This window comes from Cydia amplana, chromosome 23 (assembly GCF_948474715.1).
Source record: "Cydia amplana chromosome 23, ilCydAmpl1.1, whole genome shotgun sequence".
Classification (NCBI taxonomy): domain Eukaryota; kingdom Metazoa; phylum Arthropoda; class Insecta; order Lepidoptera; family Tortricidae; genus Cydia; species Cydia amplana.
In genome coordinates, this window is record NC_086091.1 from 9,929,431 (window position 1) to 9,943,558 (window position 14,128).

Consider the following 14,128-nt stretch of genomic DNA (forward strand, 5'->3'; position numbering starts at 1 on the left):
AGAACGACGATTATCAACCTATTAAGTTAGCAGCCGTTTATGAATAACGCCACTAGTCTACTCCTAGATAGCTAGGAGTAGACCTACTGTGTCCTTTCCCCACTACTTATTTGCTAAACGATTCCCTATTGAACAGTTGTTCAATAGTTTTGAGCTCAAATAATTGTTTGTATGATTTTAATTAATATTTCAATTATAAGTACACAACTGCTAACATGTGTCTATCATTGCGAATTGAGCCGCTGTGATTAATTTTATGTTTATTCTACAATTTAAACGTTTTATTTTAAACGTTGCTTGTTTTTAATTTTGGAACGAATATTTAATTTGAATAGTAATATTAGAAAAATAAGACTGGGAAAGTAATTAAGGTACATGGAAAAACGTACAGTGTAAAAACCAAGTATACAACATAATAATAGTAGATTGTTAACCAAGGAATGAAAGTCATTTATGTCGAGGTACTTTGAGATAATAATAATATATAGTTCAATAGTCCGAGACTGAAATGAAGCGTTTACCCGAATTAAACACTCAATTTTTCATTTCGATTACCTACGAGGAAAGTAAAATACATGTGCATTTAAAATTTAGGTAAAAGTATCGTTATTTATGGAATGGGTAAGTTAAATTTCAGAATGGAAATTGTTCAACAAACAAAACCAAAATTGTAATTACTTATAGTAAAAAAAAGAAAAAAAAAACGTACTTAGAAAGTACAAGCACATTTTCTGCACACTTTTTAGAACAATAACGACCCACTTTCAGAGCATGAGAAATGAAATAGTTATTTTCGATACAAGTGCGAAAAAGAGGAAATTCGAAACGAGTGGTGATAAATTAAAACACGACCGAAGGGAGTGTTTTAAATCGACACGAGTTGCGAATTACCTATTCGCACTGTATCGAACAACGTTTTACAGTACATATGGTACTCTAAAGTTTCGACATACGCACGAAAACTGCTATTTTACGCACTAGTGCGGAAAAGTAGCCCCATATGTACTGTAAATATTATATTACTTCATCTAAGACATTAGATCGTCACGTATTGTCCATTACGGCGAAAAAAGATTCGCCAAATTAGTCATTAATACATTTATGAGGGTAGTTAATAGGTACTAAATTAATAAATTTATGACTACCCTCAACTACGGAACCATTATTAAGGTTAATATGCTGTTTAATTTACCCTAAATGGTATTGAGGTGAAGTATGGCTTGGTAAACTGACTTAGAAAAACCGGCCAAGTGCGAGTCGGACTCGCCCATCGAGGGTTCCGTACATTTTAGTATTTGTTATAACGGCAACAGAAATACATCATCTGTGAAAATTTTAACACTTGAAATTTTCATGAGATACAGCCTGGTGACAGACAGAAGGACAGAGTAACAGACGGACAGCGGAGTCTTGGTAATAGAGCCCCGTTTTTTACCCTTTAGGTACGGAACCCTAAACATGAAGTTCAGAAGAATTACACTGATTTAAACTTTTACGATTTTTACACATTATTAAATTGTACAACGGGACTTAATTGCGTATGTAAGTTTTAAGATTTACCTCCGACGTCTCGAGGACGGATTTGACCCCGTGATCTTGGAGAAGACTGGCTTAAGTTGACATCAGCATCTTCTAACCGTGCGAGTTTTTCGAACTACCCGCACTTGGTCTTGTTCAGAAGAATTTTATCCCAATACCTATATCAAAATTACTAGTTTCTTATGCATTGATAATTATTTATAAATAAATAAATAATAATTATTAGGACATTCTTACACAGACAATACTTAAATAGTAGAAATAATAAGTACTTAAATTGCACAAATAATTATCTGACTCAATAAAAATAAGGGCAGTTATACACGCGGCACAATATGAGCGCTGTAAATCATCTGCTAAGGGCGCGAACACACGTAAGCGTAATGTCGGCCATTTTGAATGTGATGGCGGGATTTGGATGTTTGTTGATTAAATTATGAGATTTATGTGTTGTGCTTATGGTTATATGTACCTACTTATTTATCTTGGTGTAGGTACCATACAAAAAAGACAAAACGCAAACGCGAACGCTCGTTGCGCTATCGAATGAAATTTACACTAGGGGTTATTTTCTTATACCTACTGTAACTTATATATCGTAGGATTCGTAGGGTTTTATGAGACTGCTACATAATGCCTAATTATGTACAGCTAGATATACTGCTATACCTACACATAATAATATTATAAGCTCTCTTTGATGCGTCTCTCTCTTTATACTTCAAAAACTGATGAGAAAGTTGCATTTTATCCACAAGAGTGGCAAAGTAATCAGATGCAAGGTTTGAGTTGTTTTCTCATGTTGTTTCATGTGTTCTCATGATGTTTATACATTCATGTGGTTTGATTTGTATTGGTTTAAATTGTGTAATTTCCTCAACTTGGCGTGCGCGCCAAGCGGAACGTTTTGGAAACTCAAAATCCAATACAAAATCACACTTAACGCAACCGCGTACGTCACGTCACGCTATCGAATGAAATTTACACTACTGGCAGGCGTGGCTCTCCGCGATTTCGTCGCGTCGCTACAAGTAAGTACCAACAAGTACATGCGGCCCACACCAATTTTGGTGTCTAGCCATAGTAGTTGCCGCGCACCGCTACGGAACGGACGCCTGCTCGCGCTTGTCATATCTGTCGTAATAGCACAGAATAAATAATAGTACTAAGTACAGAAGACTCACTCTCTAACAAAACGCGTCTGTTACGATCAGCACAGATATGGCCGCTAGGTGGCGACAGCGCCACGCGCGGCGTATGGCTTTCGCCAAAGTTGGGGCGGAACGGATGTACTTTTAGCTACCTGTAGCAAAGCGACGAAATCGCGGAGTGAGCCACGCCTGGTAATAGACACGTTTAGTTAGAGAGTGAATTTTCTGTACCTAGTACTATTATTTATTCTGTGCTACTGGTCGTTCTACCCCTGCCCTTATTAACTTGATGGTACGCAAAATGCTGAGCATATTTCACTGGCGACTAATTAATTTCGCCCCGAAATTAACGTTTTGTTTCCAATTTCGTTACATTGTTTTTGGATATGCTCAGTACATGGGGTCTGAAGGCAAAATGCAAGTTCGGCACTTCTTGGGGTCAATTGACAATGTTATATTGTTATTCACCACTAAATAATCTGTATTATTTTAATCCTGATTTTTGTCTAACCTCTTCCAGACGTAACTCCGCTACTCAATATCTAGCATTGACGACTATGAAAATAATAGTATTTTTGGTATCAACACTGATATATGGAGTGAGCACTCTATTATGTATTTTTTCTTTATGGCGTTGTGCTCAAACAGTGTGCTAAGCACCTATGAGGGAAGCCTTCGCCAGCAGTGGTAGTCCATGGCTGATAGTTAGGTAACTACTTAACTAGGTACCCTTAGAATATCAGGTCGCATCAATGATATACGCTGTTGTCGCAAGCATGTACCTACAACTACAAAACTACAATAGTCTAAACAGTCGGCAGCTTGGGTCGCAGGTGCTGACAATGCCAACGGCCGTGCACATCGGGACAACCGTGGGGATACACTGTATACGGAGGCTTGTTCTGCACCACGTGTAACAACCGTTTACAGACTCAAACTCAAACCTGCGACCCAAACAGTCGGCAGCTTGAGTCGCAGGTGCTGACAATGCCAACGGCCGTACACATCGGGACAACCGCAGGGATACACTGTATACGAAGGCTTGTTCTGCCCCACGTGTAACAACCGTTTACAGACTCAAACTTAAACATTTATTCATATGCCACAAGGGCACTTTTATATGTCAAGTTGTTTGACATTAATAGAAATAGGTCACCAAAAAAGTACAATGTATTAAAAAATAACAAACAAATTGTGAAATAATAAAAAATCTAAAATTCTCTAGGGATGTTAGTCTTTGTCTGAGCTAAAATATAAAATTAATATATTATCAAATTATCCTTAAATACAAATACAGTTGAGTCCGGTTATAACGACGCCCAAGGGCCGCTGATATTACGTCGTACTAACCGGACGTCGTACAAAACGAACTGCCATTTTTAATATTTTGTTTTAATCAAAATAATTACGTCATTTTGTATTTATTAATACTTATACGACAATCAAAGAACAAAAAGATTTCCTTAAAAATATTTATTTACGTCAGTATTACAACATTTTGTCTTAAATGGAGAGACTTGTGTGTTTAGAAGAAGCCACTTTTCAAGGTACGCGTAGTCAACTTACTCGTCATCCGCAAATTACTCGAATCCCGTAAAATAAAAAGTCGTGATTCTTGGGGATCTAATCCAGCTGACGTTGTTTTATCACACAGTTCCTATGGCCATGTCCTGTGTCCATAGATCAGGTCGAAGGCACCTACCAAAATATTGCATTGTACCCAACTTATGTACATAATTAATGTATGTGCAGTTTAAGCTCAATTGAATAATGGGATTTGGGTTTTATTTAGTTTGCAAGATTACGAAAAGTCACATGATTTCATCTTGCTGCATATAGGCAAAAGGGGGAGGGGAGTTAGGTGCGCGGGACGGAGTAAGCTTCTTACCAACTATTTATTTGTAAAAATTACGTCACTCGTCGTTGTAACCGGACTTGACGGACGGATTTTGAGTCGATTTCCGTCGTTAAAAGCGATCGGTCGTTATAAGCGGAGTCGTAATAAACTATTGTACTTTCATAGTAGCTCATACTAAAACCAAACAAGTGCCTATACTTATGTCGCTATAAGCGGTTGGTTGTTATATGCGAAGTCGTAATAACCGGACTCTACGTACAAAATACAAATATGTACAAATGTTTATTTCATAGAATATGGTAGATACAAAGATGGTCAAATTACAATAGGTGCGTCAAATTCTGCCTTAAAGATGTATAGGGTATTCGTATGGACTTTCATCACACCAACCCAAAAGAGAAATGTTACACATTACTTATTCATAATTTCGTTGATTTAAAACAAACGTCATGTTTTAATAGAAAATTGACATTATTTAGGACTTTGCCACATTTTGTCATTGCAAATGCCATGCAGAGTTAGCTTAGTCCAGTCATACCTAAAGATTTTTTATTTACTAATAAAACGGTAAATGCACATGCAGTGAGCACTTAAAATGTCCCACACTGTAATCGCCACCTGTCCCATTGAAAGTGTATATTCTTCGATAAAACGTCTTATTTCGTTCGACCACAGCATTTAAAGCTTATCGCTATGTACCACATACACTGCTGGTTCAATATGGAAATTACAAGGTTGGTTTCAGATAGGCTCATATATGAGGAGCAATTGATATGTTGTCATACAAAGAATGGTTAGTGGATGAGAATTTAAATACAAGGTGCGGTTTTTGACGATTCCTTGAGGGTAAAAAAACTTTAATGACCGCCTTATGGCGAAGTTCATATTCAATTTAATTTAATGGCGAAAGCTAATTTTTATGTGGTCGGGATGACTTATTATAGGGCTAAAATGTACCCTTTTATGAAGGTTTTTGTTATACCCATAAATGGTGAACATTTTCTGTTTTTTGAAATGTAATTCGTAGGAATTACATTTCAAAAAACAGGTTTTTTTATGCGTAACACTCGAAATTAATATTTAAAAGAAAACCTTAATAGACTAATATCGTTAGAGAAATCGGCCCCTGCTTAAGCATATATCTAATACCTTTAAACGAGCAATTCTTGTTTATTTATTTATTTATCTATCTAATACCTTTAAACGAGCAATTCTTGTTTATTTATTTATTTATTTATATATATATTTCGGGGATCTCGGAAACGGCTCTAACGATTTCGATGAAATTTGGTATATAGGGGTTTTCGGGGGCGAAAAATCGATCTAGCTAGGTCTTATCTCTGGGAAAACGCAAATTTTTGAGTTTTTATATGTTTTCCGAGCAAAGCTCGGTCTGCCAGATATTACTAATTAATAAGGCTAAGGTTCTGTCATTGTCATTACACGTTTTTATAATAACCAGTATTCGTATCGCATATTAAACTTACTCATCTTTAAAAGGTCTAGGCTCCGAAAGCCACAAACTTCATAATTGTCTTAATTTGAAGACATCAAAATTTTAATGGTGTCCATCTTAAAATCAACCTAATCTTTTCCTACGGCTAAAAAAGGTTGCCCTGCTCTGCCTACAATAATCCAAACAATTTTCAACCAAATTACAATGGGTTTAAAGTTGGTTTTCGATTGAGTGGAAATGTCAGTGGTAGTAAACCTTTTGAACCGTCTGTACGCTTTTAAACTCCTTATAGTGGAGTAATTATTAGTCTCCCACGACTCATGAATGGGATTTATTCATAGGTTCAAATCCAGAGGTAGTTAGAGTCTTGGCGTGTGTGTCTTTAAAAGCGTAGCGGTATAGGGGGCTCCTGTTTTCACATAGCTTAAGTAATAAATATGTTTGGAATTTGTTGTTAATTAAATAGTACCTAAATTAAAATTGCATGTATGTTAGTCTGTATGTATCGGTAATAGATGAAGAAAATTTTGTGATTTATTTATATAATAATATTTTATTCTTATTTCATTTTCAACTTGTTTTATTTTTAAGATTTTTAGAAGTTCTTTAACTTTTTACTCGTTCTAAAATTTACTTAATAGAAATAAACAAATCCATCAATAAACATTGTGAATTTTAGAAAACTTTTGAGACTCAATAGGCACAAAAATAATGAGTGCTATGAATAATAGTCAGATAATTCGATTATTAAAATATACAGGAAGCTGAAGGCAGTAAATAATGCCAGAAATCTGCAGCACATTTATCATTTATGAAGGCTCTATATCAGAAAACCGTGTATTTTTTAACAGCAAATTTATAGTGGACCGTGGAAGAAATATAGATTATTTTAAAATTAAACCTTTTATTTTATAAATTAATAAAAATGTCAGATACACCAAAATTACATTTATAAAACATCACATAAAGACACTACATTTCTACAAAACTAAACTGAGTTTAATTTTAAATCAGAATTCCAAGCAATTAATTCATTTATTAACTAAGATTGTCAGTTTTTTATTACTTCACTATAAGTATAATTTCTATGAAAAAACATTATGCATATCAAAAAATAAAACGTAATATCTAGTCTAGTAGTAGTATTTTGACAAAACATGTTTTGAAATCAATAGACTTTATACGGCGTTATTCATAAACGCCTGCTAACTTAATCAGTTGATGATCGTCGTTTGTCCCTATCTGTCGTTATGCCCAATGATCGGAATAGGTAGTGCCATTTGGGGTGAACGACCTCAAACATTGTACTTAACATGGATAAGACTCGGGATTCCAAGACTCTTATTTTTAGGGTTCCGTACCTCAAAAGGAAAAAACGGAATCCTAATAGGATCACTCGTGCGTCTGTCTGTCCGTCTGTCTGTCACAACCTATTTTCTCCGAAACTACTGGACCAATTAAGTTGAAATTTGGCCACATATGTAAGTTTGTGCCCCAAAGATGGACGAGTAACGTAAATAAATGAATTTTAAATATGGAGGCCATTTTTGGGGGCTAAATGAGAAAATTGAAAAATAAAAAAAATAAAACTATATCGTGTTACATATCAAATAAAAGAGCTCATTATAAGGATTTCAAATATATTTTTTTTAATAATTTTAGTATTAATAGTTTAGCAGTTATTCAAGAAAGTAGGCAAAAAATGACCATAACCCCCCTTATCTCCGAAACTACTGGGTCTAAAATTTTGAAAAAAAAATACACAAAATAGCTATTTACCTATAGATGACAGGAAAACCTATTAGAAATGTGCAGTCCAGCGTGAGTCGGACTTAATGTACGGAACCCTTGGAACGCGAGTCCGACTCGCACTTGGCCGGTTTTTTCACAAAAATATTTCTTGGCATGTCTTTAATTGAAGTAGGTAATATGAAATCCCGGGGTGAAAAGGTATATCCATACTAAGCTTACGCACCGAAGTCCCGTGAAATGGCACTACCAATTCCGATCACTGGTTATGCCATAGAGAGGGACAAACGATGATCATCAGCGGATTAACTTAGCAGACGTTTATGAATAATGCCGTTAGTCGGTACCTAAGTTATACTATAGACACCTAATTAAAATGTTTTAAATGATGTCGGTTTCGCGTATTTTATAAATCTAATAAATTCTGTCAGTCATTGCTTACCATCGTCTGCTCGTTTGCCTCCTATACCATTAAAAAAGGCCACTGGGACTGATTCGAATTTTAAGATACGTCAGAAATTTTCTAAAGAACTACATGGATCGAATATATCAGTGTCAAAAGTGACGTTTCTTCAAAAAAGATCACTTTTGACACTGACGTATCTGATCCATATCGTAGCATTAGCAAATTTCTGACGTATCTTAAAGTTAAGTTAGAATCCTGATTCGAACTTTAAGATACGTCAGAAATTTTCAGCGGTCTGGTGACTGTTTAGAAACACCCTGTATACAGTCATCGCCGCGTTATCTGAACCCCTGGTCACAGTGGCTGCTCTCTGTGGGACCGTCCCACGATAGAAACCGAACCTTAATAACTTTACTATATCCATATAGGATTATTTAATTAGGCCAAGTTTTATAATAAGCATTAACACTATAAAAAATGGATCGATTATTAAAATAAAGCTAAAAATAAATATAAAAATCTATTGTTTTTGTCAAAGCAAAAATACAGTGCGTAATGATCAATAACTACCTACGGGTAAACATTTAAACGATAGTTAGCATAGGACCTCAGAAGTATATTGAGATAACGTTTGCTTTAAAATACAATGAAATAATTCGGCATGCAATGTAAAGTCCCACACAAGTTACGAGGTAACTTACTATAAAATGCTCTTATCGCGTAGGTAATGCAATGTCATGCTATGTCTCGTAATATTTGCAGTACATTGCTGCTCAGTAAATTTAAAAAAAATAATTTCGGGGTCATAATTAAGTGTAATTTAAGTTTATTTTTTCAAAGCCAAATATTTTTTTTTCATGGCGCATTGTAAAACGTGTCTCACGTCATAATGACATAGAAGTTTGACGTTTGAAATAACACTTGCACAGTCTGGGTTATCAAAAGCGCTGCTAACTTAGCTTGGTCTAACTCTATATAATATGTCGCTCTATCACCTACCGCATCAGACACTGATGTCAGGGCAATTTCATTTTAACTTGTACTTTAAAGCGCGACTTGAGTCGTGTTTCAGTAACGTCTAACCGTTACATTCCTGACAAAATGTATGGGATTTGACATTGACCGTCAGTTTTGTGACGATTGCTAACCGGCCGTTAACACATTCACTGCCACCGACACACATGTGCATTTGTGCATCGACCGTCATAGAAGTTTGTTCCTAACTCACGCCCCCTGGCAGTGAATGCGTTAATGGTACACAGTTAACCCGTGGAACGCCCTAATGTCACACGTGTGATGCTGTCAAATTGGATCATAGCGACTCAGTATCAGACATGTGTTACTCCGGATCGATATGGGTCAAATTGCTTTGCATAAATTACTTGTATGGTGGACGGGTTAAGTGAAAATGCTAGTCAATGTGTGAATCGCCTATCTCTAGCAAATAATGACACGACCAGGAAATGCACTAGACATCATTACAGACATTCCTAGGATGACCATTCGTGTAATTGTCTTAGCGGTCACCATACATTCTCGTTGGCATGAGCTCGAGTGCTCTAGTCTAGTGTGACTAGTGTAACATGAGACCTTTTCAATTCGCATGCTCGAAAAATCGGTATTTCGCGTGTAAGTGGCATAAAGTTGCTTTTTAAGCTCTAGTGCATAAAGTACAGTCATCTATTACGATCCTTATTACTACATAGTATACAACAAAGTCGCTTCCCGCTGTCTGTATGCTTAGATCTTTAAAACTGCGCAACGGATTTTGATGCGGTTTTTTTTTAGTAGATAGAGTGATTTAAGAGGAAGGTTTATGTATAATTTGTTAACCCGTGCGAAGCCGGGGCGGGTCGCTAGTAATTTGTAAAAAAGAAATACCTTACAGTGAATTATAGAGCTCTCATATTCTAGTCCATCTAAGTTACCTAAGTGTCTCATGCTCGGCAAGCTACTGTAACCCTACGGGTCACCAGTTCGATTCCCAGTGACAACTCATTGTTTACTTACCTATGGGAACGATTATGCAAAATATATAGAAGTCAAATAGAACCCTTGACTTTTATAGAACCGTGTCGAATCAACATATAGCAAACGAACTCTTATGATTAGCTATACAAGATCACTTTGACAAGGTTCCATGGTCGCCCTTTGGTTGACTAATAACAGCTTTCTTGAAAGACCTATGTAGGCGTATAAGGAAAGTAAAAAAACTGGATGTTTAATACGTTTTAATAAGTAAGTACGTAGAGTAAACGAAGATAAACATGAGAATGCAAATAAGAAAGGAATTAATAACAGATTATTTTATGATTTTAAATTGAGTCTTATTAATAATCTGAAAGCAGGTTTATATATTTTATATGTATGTACAATGTATAAGTAAGTATATTATAGCAATATGAGTATTTAAAGTAGTGTGTTGTTCAACATAAACATTTATATTTCATTTTTAATATTAAACCAGTGAAACCTGTGTCAAAATGTCGGTAAATAAATATAACAAAGTATTCGCAATAGACCCGGTTATAAATATGATTTAAAATAAATGTATTCGGTCTTTGAATGAAAGCATAAATATAATACAGCTAAGGCATTTGATTTGTAGGGCCCGATTCGGATTTTGAACTACTTAGACATTATTAGATATCTATTAGACATCACCAAGATACGACAACGATATTTTTAAGATCTAGCCTGTCAAATATAAGAGGTCTAATCATTTTATTAAAACAACGGTATGTGTGATAAAAATACATTTATTTGGCACAATGAATATAATCTCTTTGAGCCTGATTAACCACACGCACGCGACAGTAGGTATACACTTAGACACATACTATAATTATTATCTCGGGTTCTCACAAAACAAAACGAACTGACCTGCTCACAATTCAAATACCTTCTACCATTTTTAATATTGATCGACCTTATCGTTCGAACGTCACCCCACGAAATCGTTCAATATTCAAGATGGAGGGATCGATCACGTGACCATTCACGTGATCGATCATTACAAATACTTTTAAAAGTCACTTAGCTTATTTAATCTAGAAAAATGTTTTATAAGTACTAAAAATCTATATAAACCACACAGTATCCTTACAGCTCGGCCATCCTGCTAGAGCAAGTCCCTTTGCTCATCTACAATTACCATTCGATTAAATGTTAGATATACTGGTTTTATAACAGTATATTACAAAATAATGTATATTTTAACTAAGTTATACGAATTTATATGATCACTTTATTTATTAGCATTCATTTAATTATTTTTAATGAACTCATTGAACAACGTCAAGAAAGCCTAATCAATAGCACTTATATAACACATAATAATCAAACAACATAATGTTATTATATTTTAGGATTTCTATTAGTACACACACACCTCTACCTAATTACAGATACAGATACAATTGAAAATTCGAACTTACAATAGTGCAATATTAATTAAAAAATTATCAATTTATCTAAATTACCTATGTCCTAGATCCTAGACTAACAGCCATGCAAATTAGCCATGATGATTACTCAGACCCATTTGGACTTTCGGTGTCGTCACTGCCAAATTCGGAACTACTTACTTACTTTACCATGCTTGTTATCAAACACAACCAAGATTTTAATTTATTTATCGCACTTATGTTTTCATAACGATGGTTGCCCTTTTCCGTGTTAGTGGTGTATCTTCGACTACTTAGCGGTCGTTAGGAAGGCATCTAATAATCCTATACGGTCCCTGGTATTTGCTACCCAATTTTGATTTACCACCACTCGGCACTTCTCTCCTAACGCTCACTAGGTCCGTGATTAATCTAACGGGTGTTCCAAAATAGCTCATGTAGTCGCGGAAGACCTTCACCGTTGTTGAGGTCTTTGTATTTCGAACAGGCTAGATGTTAATGAATTTAGAAAAGCTGTCATTTATAACAAGGAGGTAATCACCGTGAGGGTCTCTAGTTCAAATGAATGCGAACGTTGCTTATCTGGTTTAGTTTTCCGGCTAAAGTACGAGACTGGCTTAAAAGGGCCTTCGTCACTTTTTTTTTTGGAAAAGCAACTGAGTCTTACGTTTCGGGTCATAAATATTGAGAATAGATCTAGATATTAGTTTTCCCTTTAATGAGTTGAATGCATCATCCTGGTCACTGATTCTGGTCACTTCCATTCATTGCCTTTCTTCAGCATGTCTGTCAGTGGTCTGCGTATCACAGCTAAGTCACGTACAAACCTGCTAAAGAAGCTTGCCAAGCCTATAAATAGCTTTAGAGTCAATCCACCTATCGTTATATTGACTTGTACAATATATTATAATCTTTCATAAGTAGCCATAATTTCCTTGTATTCAATCTTAATTTTTAGTGTAACCTCTGTATTTATAATTAAAATTTTGTTCAATAAAGATCCTCTTCCCCATATATCTTAATTGTTATTATTTTTATTATTTTATTTTTATGACATGTTTCCCTTAAATCTAAATCTTACGTATTTTAGTAGGTAACATCTTAATTTAATATATTCTGTATTTTTAATTTAAGTTGTAATTTTAATTTTTTTTTATGTTTCCCAGCCTTTTGAGCCATGTTGCTTGATTAATAAAATATATAATAATATAGGTAATCATAACATCAACTTTTTTTTTTATTCCTGTACGGTCACGTTAGCTTTTGTCTTACCTAATTATCGCTTTACGCGGCCAGCTACACCTACCGTTACAGGCAGGTTGCTAGTGTCAAAATTTAATTCAATTTATTCCCGTCGGTTTTCTATTTAGAGTTAACGCACTACCCAATACCCATATTGACAAAACACAAAAGATTTGTATGTATTTTTTTTTTATCAGGATATCGATAATAGTTATATTTGGAATTGTTTCTCTACTACTACCTACAGAACACTGGAAGATGACCTAGCTTCCCACAGGTCCGCTGTCTTTTTACCCAGGAAACTTTTGTGTTCTTCCTCGTTACAATTATGACAAACAATTTTATTAGAGGGTTAATCCGATTGTTTTATAGTAGGGTTATCTAACTATTTCCTATCTTGTCCCTGCTTATCAAATTTTTGACCTATTTCTCTGTTAAACCCCACCTTAACTGTTTCTAAATACTTAAGACCCTCTTCAGGTTCACGAAAGCATGGTCCTCTATACCATCTAACAAGCAGTCAACAACAGCTTTCCAACCCTTAATACAAAATCTGTTTAATAAATATAACTTTGTCATATAATAGTGCTCAAGTGAATCTCCATATTTAGCTTTCTTGGAGAGCATAGTTGTTAAAAGTTCCGCGTAATCATCACAACATGGGAAAGATTCTACAAGTTTCTTTTTCTACTCCGACCACGTGTAGAGGACAGTCCTCCTAAGAGAGAGAGAGAGAGTAGGAGTTAGAGGAGGAGGATCCTGGTACAAAGATTTAGCAGGGCCTGTAAGTTTCGGAAGCGTAAAATGTATAATCTCTTTCTCTGTCCACCCGTAAATCTCAGCACTCCTCTACTTTGTAAGCCATGTAAGAATGGTTTAATCTTTCTACATTGGATCGGACTCGTGAACATTATTTAACGACAATTTAGAAGATAAACTGCCTTTCATATCTTTTATGGTGTTCAAAAATTTACTTATAACATTTTCACCAAATTCGGGTAGTTTACTTACGCTATCACTAGTGATGGGTAGGACATCAATTTAAAATGAGTTTGTATGAGTACCTCATTTTCTAAAATGAGGTGTTACAATGTCTTACTTCAAATGAGGTGAGGTACTAGCATATTTTCAGCGTCGACTATTCCATTAATTCCAACGGCGACAAAAATATTTAATGTATATACATATTTATGTATTCATCACTTCCTTTATAAATAAATAAATAGTAACATTTAATTGAAGTGCAATTCTGAAGGTTAAGAATAGAACTTTTAGGAGAAAGATAATTTTAGAATCAAGTAAAATGAATAGAGGAGTGAA

The 14,128-nt window shown here is 35.1% G+C and overlaps 1 long non-coding RNA gene across 1 annotated transcript in view; it reads left to right on the forward strand.

Annotated features, from left to right (window-relative positions):
* LOC134658884 (uncharacterized) overlaps nt 1-14,128 on the forward strand; it is a 185,953-nt gene that overhangs the window by 157,687 nt on the left and 14,138 nt on the right. The window lies entirely within an intron of this gene.